This window comes from Oratosquilla oratoria, chromosome 30, assembly GCF_046742065.1.
Source record: "Oratosquilla oratoria isolate Oo_2021 chromosome 30, ASM4674206v1, whole genome shotgun sequence".
NCBI classification, from domain to species: Eukaryota; Metazoa; Arthropoda; class Malacostraca; order Stomatopoda; family Squillidae; genus Oratosquilla; species Oratosquilla oratoria.
Genome location: NC_134806.1, coordinates 46,184,887 through 46,198,169, shown reverse-complemented (window position 1 = coordinate 46,198,169; position 13,283 = coordinate 46,184,887). Strand labels below are relative to the sequence as shown.

At 42.8% G+C, this 13,283-nt stretch overlaps 1 protein-coding gene across 13 annotated transcripts in view; it reads right to left on the bottom strand.

The window, feature by feature from the left end:
• The window catches only part of LOC143041147 (bromodomain adjacent to zinc finger domain protein 2B-like), a 416,327-nt gene that overhangs the window by 259,604 nt on the left and 143,440 nt on the right, over positions 1-13,283 (bottom strand). Inside the window, exon 1 of one of the 13 annotated variants that reach the window (XM_076212939.1) lies at positions 6,064-6,083. The exons of the other annotated variants lie outside the window; for them this stretch is intronic. The gene's annotated coding sequence lies outside the window, so the exon portion shown is untranslated. Of the gene's footprint in view, positions 1-6,063; positions 6,084-13,283 lie in introns of those variants that run through there. 13 annotated transcript variants of the gene reach the window in all.

Sequence of the window (13,283 nt, the reverse complement as noted above, 5' to 3'; positions counted from 1 at the left end):
AGTAGTGGTTGGGAAGTGTGGAGTGACAGGTAAAAACCGTAGGGAAGATTTGATGGTTAGTTTAGAGAGCTGATGATACAGTGTTTAGAAAAAAAAGCACAAGCACACATGGGCCAGGGTGGTTGATAAGGCTTTAATGGACTGTGTAGTGGTATCCAAAAGAATAGGAAGTGTTTTGGATGCCCATGTGGGGGAATATCAGATAATTTTTTCGTGGAAGGTAGGTTGAGAGTGCAGGACAGATGGAGAAAGAGGAAATGGAATAAAGGGGAGCTGCTTAGAGTAAACTGCTTAAATGAGCGTGTAAAGGTGCAGCGCAAAGAGCTGAGAGAAGTCTGTGAGGTAGTGAATGATAGAGTAGAGGTAGGAGTGAAAGAGGAATGGGAGTGTTTCAAGGAGGGAGTACCAAGGTGTGCAAAGATAGGGTGAGGAACAAGAAGGGTTGTGAGTGGTGGGATGATGAAGAGATGAAGGTTGTTGAAGAGAAGAAGCGAGCATTCACGGATTTGTTGCAAAGTAGGACGCAATATATTAGAGGTACACAGAAAAAAGAGAAGCAATAAATATGAGGCAAAAAAGAGGGCAGATGTAAAATGGAGGAATATGACAATTTTTTCGAAGTAATAAAAAAATATGATGGCAGCAATTAGAAGCCAGTCTTAAAGGAGAGAAGCTGGTGGAAGTTGATAGTTTTGGGTACTTAGGGTCACATGTGGCAGGGAAGGGAGAGGTGGAAGTGGAGGAAAATTGTAGACTGAGCGAAGTAAACAAGTGCCTTGGAGGATTAAAAATGTAACGAGGAATAGGCATTTGGGAATGAATGTAAAGAGGGTATTATATGAAGAGGTAATTGTGCCGACAGTACTGTATGGGGCAGACATGGTATTTAAGAGAGGGAGAGAGGAAATTTTTAAATGCGTCTGAAATTAAATGTCTGAGAAGTATGGTAGGGGTTCCAAGGTTGAAAGGAGTGGGAAAAGAGGTGAGGAGAGCTGTGGAAAACATGCTTCTGACCCAGATCATTGGGCGGGATACAGGGATGACCGGTCATCCATGAGGAGCTAAGATGAGAGGGGGGTGAGGGTGACGGGTGCGATTGGATCGGGTGGGGATGAAATAGGCTATCTCGCTGGTAAGGGGGGGGGATACCTTGGTATACATATAATTATTATTATTGCAATAATATTAGTGATGGGATGGGATGATGTGCTTTTTGGCCGACTACTTCCCTTTTATGGGTAATAAAATAATGATCATATTTATTTTTGTGTCATCACGTTTACTTGTTCTATCACCAACCAACAATCAACGGTGTGAAAACAGGCTCCTCACTTAAAATGTTTGGTTACTCGAAGTCAACAACTTTGGAGAAAAAAAAAAGTGCTCTGGATCACGTGACTTCCATGCAAGATAAGGTCAGTTGATTCCCCTACTTTCACTCACAATGAATCGACCGTCCTCATAGTTCACCTTTACAAAGGTGACAGAAAATATATGACATTTCTCGAATCATCTGAGAAACGTTATGAGAGTAGCGAGCTGTAACACAACCGGCAACTGAGTCGGTTGGCGCCTGATTGCTATTCATTGGATAAGGAACACACTAGCCGCCAGTAAAATTAATAAAAATAATATATGATACTGATCAATCGAGAATAAAAAATTATTCTGTTTAACGTCGCGACCTCCCCCTACCCGGCTAGTACGGTGCGTGGAATTTATGACCTTGGTCCGACTCACTGGCACCACTGTTCGAACTGCTGTCACCTTGATCACCACCGCAAGTAGCGACGCTCTAGCCCGATTGAGGCCTTAAAGTCACCAATAAAAAATGTTGAGAGAAAGGACGGTTAAAATCAATGGCCTCCATTCACCTCAAACAAGCTTCCGGCCAATCTCTAAACCAGTTTCTATTTTGGAGAGAGAGAGAGAGAGAGAGAGAGAGAGAGAGAGAGAGAGAGAGAGAGAGAGAGAGAGAGAGAGAGGAGAGAGAGAGAGAGAGAGAGAGAGAGAGAGAGAGAGAGAGAGAGAGAGAGAGAGAGAGAGAGAGAGAGAGAGAGAGAGAGAGAGAGAGAGAGAGAGAGAGAGAGAGAGAGAGAGAGAGAGAGAGAGAGAGAGAGAGAGAGAGGAGAGAGAGGAGAGAGAGAGAGAGAGAGAGAGAGAGATAGAGAGAGAGAGAGAAATCACACTCATGCCTTGAGTGGGGTGTCCCACACCACTACCTACGTCATCCACGAGGGCAGCCACGTGGCCGTTGTCCCTCACCAGTCGATCGGTGCTGTGGCCTCAGAATCTACATCACAATTTCTGGTTGATACGGTCGCACAGCTTATCCACTGATTCCTCACAGAAACTATGGCGCAAGTTAAAAAACTTGGCAAGAGTTCAAGTCTGACATTTATCAATCAGCTATTTGGAGACCACTTCAGAGCAAAGCCGCATAACATTTCATGACTCGTGCAACAGCCGCGTCACTCCTGCAAACTTCTCTACATTCTCTCCACATTCTGTCTCAAGGCTAGCATATACACGATAAAACAAGAGATCGCATGGTAGTTTCAAGTGTCATGATCACACACGATCCAATCCGATTGGATTCGATCAGATATGTCTGGCAGTCTCAATACCGTGGATGGACCCAAGAGCTGTTGAGGGTACACCATGAGTCTGATAAAAACCAGGCTGTGGAAGTAGCGGTGTGGTGTGTGTACCGTCATGTACAGTTAAGTGCAACAGTTAAGACCCACCCAGATTTTTTTCATGATACGATATTCAAATTATTTAACTTGTTTATCTAATCAAGAAATTTACCAAAACCGTAAGATATATAATGTATTGGAAAATATATCGCGTATTGTACATAAAATATTGTTTGAAATTATTCAAGATGTCACATTGCATATGATTTTACCTGACGGGGGCATGGAGAACACAAAAATATACAAGGAAAAAAGGGGGAAACAAAAATTATTGTATGGAAGCGAACAGTGGTCACCGGTATTTTTTTTTTACAAGGCAATAGCACTGAGGATGTACAGATTTACTACGATGGATTCTAGATTTAGTTCAGGCTAAAATCATGAGGTTTTACTTATCTAGGACAGTGGACCCGTGCTCCAGAGGTCTTCCATATAAGGAGTGTGTGAGATGCTAGTCGAGTCAAGGCACCAAACCAGGATAAAAGAAAAAGGCATGATGAGGGAGTGACTGGAATAAAACATGAACTAATCCTTGTTGAGACGGTATGGGCACGCGAAAAGAATGGTAGGGGTTGGAGCAGCCAAAGAAGCCATTCCATGCAACTGTTCCGATGGAGTGCATGAGGAGGACGTAAAATATGTGGAGAAGAACTGAGAGGACACGGATGGTATGGAAATGATAAAGCGCGAGTAAAAACTAAATGTACAGTATTAAAACATCGTTGTTTTTCCTTTCATTTGGGCGAGAAGACTAGCGTTTCTCTAACTTCCATGCCCATTACCAAATATTATACCCATTCATAAAATGATTTAATCTTCTATTAAAAAAAAACAAAATAAAAATCAACACTGACTACATGGCAACTAAGTCTAAACCACTCTATTCGTAAACCGTTTCTTGCCTACTTTCTTTTTAAACTTTCTCCAATTCATTACTACGAGTCCTGCCATGCTGCCTTAATATGATGACCTTGCCTACATCTTCCCTATAGGAAATCAATGTGAGGAAACCCTTCTTCGGTTCTCTTCCCTCATCCTTCAGACGTTAAGGAACTTGTTCTTGTCCGATTTAGCGGGTTGGTATCTCACCTTTTGAGGAAGACCGATGACGTCGACGTGTTTGTGTGATTCACCACCACGAACTTCGACGATGTGTTGGGCTCGCGATCGGCAGCTATTACCCTCCCAGATGAGAGCCCAGACCTCACATGTTGCTCATTGAGCGATGTTGTGGCCTTACACACACACATCATCTTCATGTGGGAGTTTGTGTGTGAGCATGCGCGTTTACTTAATTCCCCATAAAGGAGCAACGTTCATGGGGTGTATCTTCCTCGGCAATTACCAAACCCACTTTCACAAATACTCGTGTGTGTATGTGTACGAGCGCGCGTGCTTACTCGTTATACTGAATTTAAGTGGTCTATGAAAAAGCAAACTCGCACTAAAACAGACAGCACACTGAACGCCGTACATGCAGCCACAGGACCTAACGCATTTCTGCCACAAAGACGACAGCCCTTCCGCCAGACACTTTCCAATGCCCTTTGACATTCGCCAGCCTTTTCGCAATCCATTTCGTGTTCCCAGGCTCTCTTGCTTTTTCTATACCAAAAACCATCGATCTCCGTTTTTTACCCTATGACAGCAGCCAAGAACAGCATTCGCCGTTCGTGTGTTTACCGGGCAACCGTTAAAAGAAAACGAGGATGATAACCTAGAAATATGAAAAGCAGAATATTACCATTCATCCAGTATGAGCCAAGAAAAGACGGAGGGGTGGTGTATGGGTAGGTGGAGATAAGTGGGAGTAGTATTATGAGTTTTGACTTTGGATACCTCCCTTGTATGAAAAATAAAAATGGTATATGTATCATTTACCATTTTGACACTGGTCTGTTACCACCCGATAAACAAGAGAAACCCCAACAGCCATGGTCTGTGTTTCCGGACAAAGGCCTTCCTATCTCACGGTACATTTTACTCGAGCACTTGACAACGGATACTGGAGGCATTTTCGTCGAGACCGTGCTGGAAAAGACAACTATTAGATAAAGTACCGCGGAAAACCAGCATTACCAACTGTAGTCTCAACATGACGTGTGATATACAGAGAAATTCTCGGGGTTACAGTACGTATGGCAACATTTGCTGTTACGACGTAAGCTATAATGATGTTGGTACTCAAGGTAGACGAGTACCTTGGTACGGACGGAATGCTCAGCCAGGCGTTGGTGCAGAGTCCCAGGAGTGGGGACAGCGTCCCGTAATGATGACTGTTTGGTATAACAGGCGGAAAATGCATCGGAAGTTGTGTGTGTGAGAGAGAGAGAGAAAGTGGGGGCATATTATAACGTTTTGACTTCTTACAATGGACGAGCACACGGCAGCTTTAGCGAGTCACGTTGCAAGAACACACTAGCCAAGCGCTGGGAATCACAGCATTTGATTACCTCGTCTGCCATCTTACCGCGCGAACACTCCCTCCCAATGGGACGCCATGGACTGACATTCAACCCTGGTGGAGCCAGTCTGAGTGCATCCACGCGTTATCAGTTCAGCACGATGGCTGTAGAGAGGAGAACGGCTTTAGCTTGCCCAGGGATGGCTTATCACAAAGTAGTCCTGCTATTCTGTTACCGCATGTGGCGGTGGTATGATGGAGCACGCAGAGTGGGAAAAACGAACCCAATTTCCTAGAGAGATGGTTATGGCAACAATGCTAGCATGAGGCGACCCGTTCCAAACATTGTTGCCTTTCTTCAACCTGTATATGGTACGTGTTCTCAAGTTGACAAAAGACTTATAATGCTCACTTAGGGCAACGAATACTCTGTGAATGGACATGAAACACCCTGGAAAATGCACATTAATTAAAAAGATAATGCGATGAAAGAATGGTAACTCTAAGTCAAAGGTGAAACACTATACGATATCGAAAATTGTATTTCATGTCGAGTCACGTAGGCAATATGCATCAAATGTGTCATTTTCGGATACCACGTCAAGCCAGAATATCAAACACATTACTGTGCAATTATGGTTGACCTGAAAGTGAGCTGAATAAGAAAACATCGTGAATCATGCGCACCAAGTTTGTCGGAGTGTCTTGCCAAGGTGTGTGCTGCGCGAAGACATTCCACTCACCTAAAGAAAACGGTGCGATTCCATGGTCATATTACGGGGTTGCAATACAGAGTAATTAATGTGTTGTGTTGTTACACTATACGACAACTGATAAGAATTTTGCTCAGCAGGGTTACCTGCTGTAATACGATAGTACTTCACTACTGTTACTCCTGTTAGCATCGATCAATAACATTCACCGGTTAATCCGATTTAACACTTCCCAAATTATACATACCGAATTAATCACAGATTCTGCTGTATGTCAGGATCCAGCCGGGCACTTGGTCACTGGTTGTTGTAATCCTTCCGGGTGTAACAACCGACTACAGTACAATACACACGATAACATTTGCTATGGTTTCAGGAACTTTAGTTCGCTGTTATAACACATTGAAGTGCGAGGTTGTGCTATCGTTGGGTCTTCACAGACAGTACTTGCTACAAACGTACGTCACAGCCAGGGAAGACACAATAAATGCAAATTGGTGGCCGCAATAAACTTCCAAACTGCAGAGCTGGACACGTCCCATCTAAGAAGTAGCGTGTGTTGCATCGAGAGCTTGTCATGACGTCGGCAGCGTGGGGCCAGAGGCGAATGGAGGTCGCTTAAAAGGCGTCCCTTGTCTCGCTACACTTGACATCAGACCCGATGCAGAGTTCTGGGAGTTGCTTCAATCTACCTGCTGGTTATCGGCTGCACGGCACTGCCACGTTACAAAGGACACGAAACATTTATGTCGTGACAGCATTCACTGTTTCAATTACGATTTAATGTACCGCGATAAAAGAGCGGAAACAAAATCCGCAATGATAACATCTACATTACATCGGTTTTTATCAGGACTAATGGTCTTGCGTTTCAATGCACCATATTAAAGAACTGGAACAATATCTGCAAATTATATGCATCCCAATCAAACTTAATGATATCGTATACTTATAGGTGTTCTGAAGGTGACTTACGGGAAGCAACCTATTTCGTTGGGAGAGTCCGTGCTATGCTACCAACGCCGCGCTTCTCAGCCAGACCCTTAGCGGTTCCGTGCGAGCGAAAACACCCTTACAGAACTAACAACTAAACGTGTATGAGGAGTGGTGAGGTCTACGGTGTAGCTTTGGTTCACAGCGAAAGATTGGCTACCAGCGCTAGAGCAGCCGGGAAACGTGGAACGAGGAACGAGGAGGGAGGGGCTCAAGGGCAACCTATACCAGGCCATGTCCGCTAAGACAATGGCCAAAACTCGCGCAGAGGAAACAGATTCAGAATCACATTCGCACAATAATTTCGAATTTTAACTACCCTGTTGCTTGAGAACAGCTCACCACCCAGGTAGAAAGAGAAAAAACCGCGAAGTCGTGAGGGATGCGACGATAAACCAACTGTAATAACTTTGTTTAGAGACAGCCCGTTTAAATATGGTATTGTAGTGCAGTCACTGCAGAACCATCAGCGAGGTACAAAAAATTGCGGTGTTCATAAACCAAGAAATAACGCTGTACAGTAGCAAGTGTCAGTCGTGTGTTTTATCATAACTTTCTCGTGGGGTAAAAGGAACAATGAAAAGTACGCGATCTAATAAATATAAAAGTAAACATACACGAGAGGGATAACTAACTGATATATAACAATTTAAAATAATGGAGCATATCTCCTTTGAGGATAAGTATAATTCTGTTCGCAACATTGTAATTTCCTAACTAGTACTATTACCTTCCCAGAGTATACATGGATAAAGAAATATAATTCCTGGGAAGGACAGTGCATTAGCTTACGATTAGAAAGATAACTGGTAGCATGTTTCTCGCTAATGCATAATAACTGGCTAAGGGATTGAAAGGACCCGCACAACTAGCGGGGTGGTTGCAAGGTACGAGCGGATTGATGCGACAGTCAGGCAGACAGACCGGCCGGCACACAAGTCGAAGTGGGCGATGCGGTACAGTGAAGAGGAATGCGCGTGATGATGGTGGAGGGGTGGGAGTAGCGGGGCAGGTAAGCAGCACTGCGCTAGATTGGTATACTAAACAGCCCGCATACCATCACCTCTAGCAGCACGCCCCAAGCCTCCACGTCAACCACCACTACCAACGCTGCCTCCACCACTCTTGGGTTGTTCTTAAGACCACTACATCAGCGACCGCAATAGACTTGAAGTTGGTGAGACAACGACCGTTACGAATTCCCCCAAGTCTCACATATGATGGCGGCCGTATCCTCACTGACTTCATCAACTTAATTCTACTCTCACCCAGTCCATCGTGCAACAAGGCTACATACGACCATCCTCGCCACGTACATATAAGGAAAACAAGTAAAGAATTAGGAATAATAGCATATTCATAATTTACAGCTTCACCAAGCTGAGCCGACTGCCTTATCGTGAGGATCTACATGGCTCTCTCTTCAGGTTCAATAAAAACTTTGGCTGGACTCGCACACACTGACGTCTTGAGAACCATCAATGGTAGCACAGCAACAGCCACAACCATCAACAATACAACGTTGCAAACTCCATCTCGTGCCGTTCCCCTTTAGCAAACAAAGATTTCTGAATAAATAAAATACCATTCATGCACAAACGTGGACGCTAAAGTTGCCTTCAGACCTTTGCATAGTCGCATTTGATTACCATCACATTTCAATGTTTCCACGAGCAACTAAATCCAAACACATCTCGGGTTGCCAGTCTCTCTCGTTCTCCTCTGCCCAGGTCTTCGGGCGTATCGATACACGCCCCTACCACCCGGAACACGTTTGTCCGGCCACTTTGCCACTATCTCATGCTAGCCAACCAGCCAGGCATCTTCAGCTACATCGCCAGCATCTGTTATGATTCCCTTTCCGGTTGGCTCCGGTGGTTTGCACGTCTGGGTTTTTATGCGGACATGTGACAGTATAAATCTACAGACTGCCATACTGTAAAGTAGTAATAAGCATAAACTTATCACTACTAAGGAAAATGTAACAAAAATTAACGACAATCATATCATCAATACTTATCAAAGAGAGGAACTACCATCTGCTCCACACAAGTAATTTTTTAATTATGCGTTCCTAAAACACCAATTCACAAAAAGTACGTCCAACATGTGTTAAAACATACCTATGTGTACTATCATGCAATAAATACTGGCGTGCGAAAAAAAAAACGTTTAATATATCAGCTCCAGGCAAGACCGTTACCGACAGCCTGCCTCAACCAGTGGAAAATATCTACAGCAACGCTTCCAGGTAGATCGACTAGGTTACCAATGGTGTGAAGTTCACATAACCGACAAAGAATCTAATAGTGAATATTTTATGGTTCATCACTACACCACTGTACACAAATAACGGATTTTTTTTCTAACTACACAAATTGTAAAAAACTAAATACACATCTTCATTTTTACTGTTCCTCTTCACAAAGCCATTTCCTATGCAATTCTCACTGTACACCGGCCACCGAATAACACCAGAATTATATAGTTAACATGTTTAGTGTTATCATTTATCATTGACAATTTGTAATATAATTATTCATATTACTATTATTATCTGTTTTAGATCCACCCTTTAACATATGCAAATACAATTCCCCTTGCATGGACTGAGTCCAACTGGCGTGGTATAGCTGTTCGAATAATTTCCGTTTCATTCTTAATAACAAAACGTCTGTATCAACTTGAATAAAACTTTCAGGCATTGTGATCTATCATCCCTATATAAATTATTAAATATTGAAGGTAACTTGTATCACGGTCACTGAAATGAAGTTGAAGAAACTGTCTTATCTAAACAAAAAGCCAGAATTGCCTTTGTCCTAATTCTCATTCATTATCCTACAATACTGGATGCATGATACCGAACGAGTCTGAAAGGTCAGATATTCAAAGACCTTAACTTTGAAACGTCTACTCTTCACCAGTGTGTGTGTGTGTATATATATATATATATATATATATATATATATATATATATATATATATATATATATATATATATATATATATATACACGCACATTAAGGGCTTTAATTTAGTATAATGGCATTTGACCTTGAAAAGGTCATACTAAAGGTCACATGTTCAGAGGAATATCACTCGAAGGTTGTTGCAAATAGAAGTTTACTATCATAAACATGCATATGAACGCTTGTGGGATTATATTACCATTACCTTCGTAAAGGAGCTCGATATTAATTTGCACTTCATAAGTACCTGCCTCTGGTACCACTCGTCTGACCGGTTTCTGTTCAACTGAGTCGTCCTGGCCTTTTGTGAGAATTCCAGTGTTGTCTTTCACCCAGCACAAGTTCATTTTCAGAAAAGTGCCTTGGCTGAATCTTCTTCGTCCACTTATCTACTCATACCTACATCTGATTAACTCATGTATATCAAATTCGTTTGTATTTGCAATCTGCCTTGCAACGTGATGAATAACCCAATGCATTTTCTCTTTCTTCGTTATAATATGGTGCATTTCATTCCCGTGTATTAAGGTGTACGAAGCGGGGGGAGGGAGAGAACGATGGAATGAGAGGTAAGTGTGCGCGTCCTTTTTACTGCGTGGGCTCTCTCTCTCATTATGAAAAATTCCCTCACCATTAGTGAAACAGGCCTTAAATTTCAGGTGTCCTGAGCCACGACACAAGAACTCTAACAAAATCCTTTAATGCGCTTAGTGGCAATATCCTTTTATATAGAACTATCTTTTCACTTTCCTACATACTTCTCTTCCCCTCCCACAATAACCGATCCTGTATGCGCGGGTGGTCTTTTCTAGGTACATTATGAAGAGCACCCCAGCGGACCACAGTCACATATTATTTTCTGATTGGAGATTCCACTCAATTATGAAGGCTATATACTTATATACTTTGTTTCTACAAACTTCCTCGGTGCCACATCATTGAAGTTAAGGTTAGCATCGCTAGTTACCAGCGCCGAAATACAGTGTGTGGGGGTGGGAGTGCGTGTGAGCGTTCGCCCCCGTGCGCATGCGTGTGCACGCTCGTGTAACGTATTCAATGAATAAAATGACAACCCTCCGTGCTCTTTGTGCCGGCTGCTATTATTGAACTGTCACCAAAGAAAACGTCTCCCCAACACCTTTCCGTCTACGCCGTCCTTCCTAGCCGATTTCCATAGCTAAGACTATTTTGTTCGGTTCGGTTGAGCATGAGAAACTTCCCATCGTCAGCTTTCCTTGCCCTCCTACAACGGCTTCCGGTGAAGATATAAAATATCTTTGCAATTCATGATACTTTTTTTTCTCGCAGCTGTTTTTTTCCCTCTCCCAAGCATCAGTAAGCAGTCTTGTCGTTGTCGAACAATTCGTGATGCCGACGAAGAAATATGAAACGTATTTTCATATCTGACTCCGCGCGTGTTGAAGCAACGGGCTTATTTCAAATCCGGTTCAACAGAGTATGAAATAAATTCACGATTCTGACTGTATCTGACTCACTATTCACCAGCCACTCAGAATTTTCACAGCTTCAACTTTATCCCCTTCCTCATCCTGACGACTTTATTCAGCCGAAGTGAAAGTGCGTCTATTTATCATTAAAAGTTAGCATTATTCGAACAGGATACACGCACACAAACCAGAAAGCATTTTCCCTCTTAAATTTACGGTTTCATTTCTAGCGTGATGGAAAGAACAAAACTGAATACGCTACACGTACTTCTGCACCAAACTCAGACGAAGAAGCCTGAAGATATGTAACCCTAACACAATGCCAAGACCTACGACGCCCATACAATAATTTTGCATAATGTCACCAAAAGACAAACGAGCCCGTGACAGCATTCCATAAATATACTAAAATTATACACAATCTCCTCACACTCGCTCCGCGTACTGAATAAGACACGCGAAGCCTAATCATGATAGTCTTCTCATGAACAACATCACTAGGTGCTGGTAATAGTTTATACATATCTCCTACTATTCCCCTTTGGGCATATTTGGAGCAGTTCTTGTGTTTTCCCAAAGCCCCATGCATCATTGGAACTCTTCCAACGTGACGGTCTCCAGCACCTGCGGTTCTTTCCAGATATCAATCGTATCAAAACGATATCATTTCAGCTGAATGAACAAGAAAAAGTCACTGCGGACAAATTCGGGGTAATACAGTACATGAACGAGTCCTGCGATTTTCAAAATCAGGATATGTGGTACAAATGATGAGTGGGGTTTTGCAAAGTCCTGTTTTCTCTCTCTCTCTCTCCTTGACGTTTGCAACGAACGATCTTTTTCTTCTTCTTCAGCTATTTCAACACTTGATAACAAAGCTTTATGTTGACATTGTGACCGATACTGGGGCCAGAGAAGGGGGTGGAGGATGTATATGTACAATGCCTTGATATCGAAAAGAAATTCACAGACTTCACACTGCTGAGAACCTCGCGTGCGTTTCTGGCCTTGGTGATGTGGGAGACTTCCATTGCGACGACTGTTGTTCTTACTCAGGGTTATAACCACATGAAGATGGGATCATCTCCGGGTTGATCTAGCTCCCTGCAAACTGCAACGCTTTCAGGCACTGGGCAGTCTCCGACTCATGGTCAACAAATCCGACATTTTAAAATTTGTTGAACTTGTGAGGTCCTACAGTATCACAAACATCTTTGGTCAATGGTTTTCAACCGGAACTATGACAATATTTTAGGGTGTCATGTCCATGTGTTACAAATTATTTCTATTTAATATGAGGAATGTGAAAAAATTCCATCACTGTCCTGGTAAGATAATTATGGTTGTGTATTCATTTTATTGCTGTTATTATTACATTTTTGGCGAGGTGGGATTTGCGATAAATGAAGTGGGGGACACACGAATATTCATGGAGGAGGATTGGAGTGCAAAAGGTTGAGAGCTTATCTTAGATAATTCGTATACGGTCTGTAAACATAGCCTTGTGCACTTTCACATCCGTTTTCTATTGTGTTCGTTGACGATCGCTCAGAAATCATCTTCGATGATCACATTTCCTTGCAACGTTCGCTTCAGAAAATGAAAAAATATATATATAACTGTAGTCTTGACACAATAGGTAGGTTTATACAACTATTTCTCATGCTGATCTCGAAACAGGGAATTTGCTCCGAAAGATCTGCCACTGTACAATCACCACGTCATCCAAATTTCATGGATTTGAACGTAATTCACCACATCCACGAGTTCACGCCTACTGTCTGCCAATCTGACAAAGGGGTCGCTTCTACCTCGCGCCAGAAATCCAAACACAGGTTTGCTTCTACTATTCAAATTTCTGGAACTTTTGTGTAGCACCTCGCATCCACATATCACCAGACTCGTCTCTGTATATGCGGGACTACAAACAAGCTCCCAAACCTATCACTACAGCGTTGCCATGTCCTCCACAGTCTGCATCAACCGTGCTTTCAAGACATCAAACACGTTGGACTGTACGCCAATACGGACGCCCCGTCGCCAAAATGTCGATA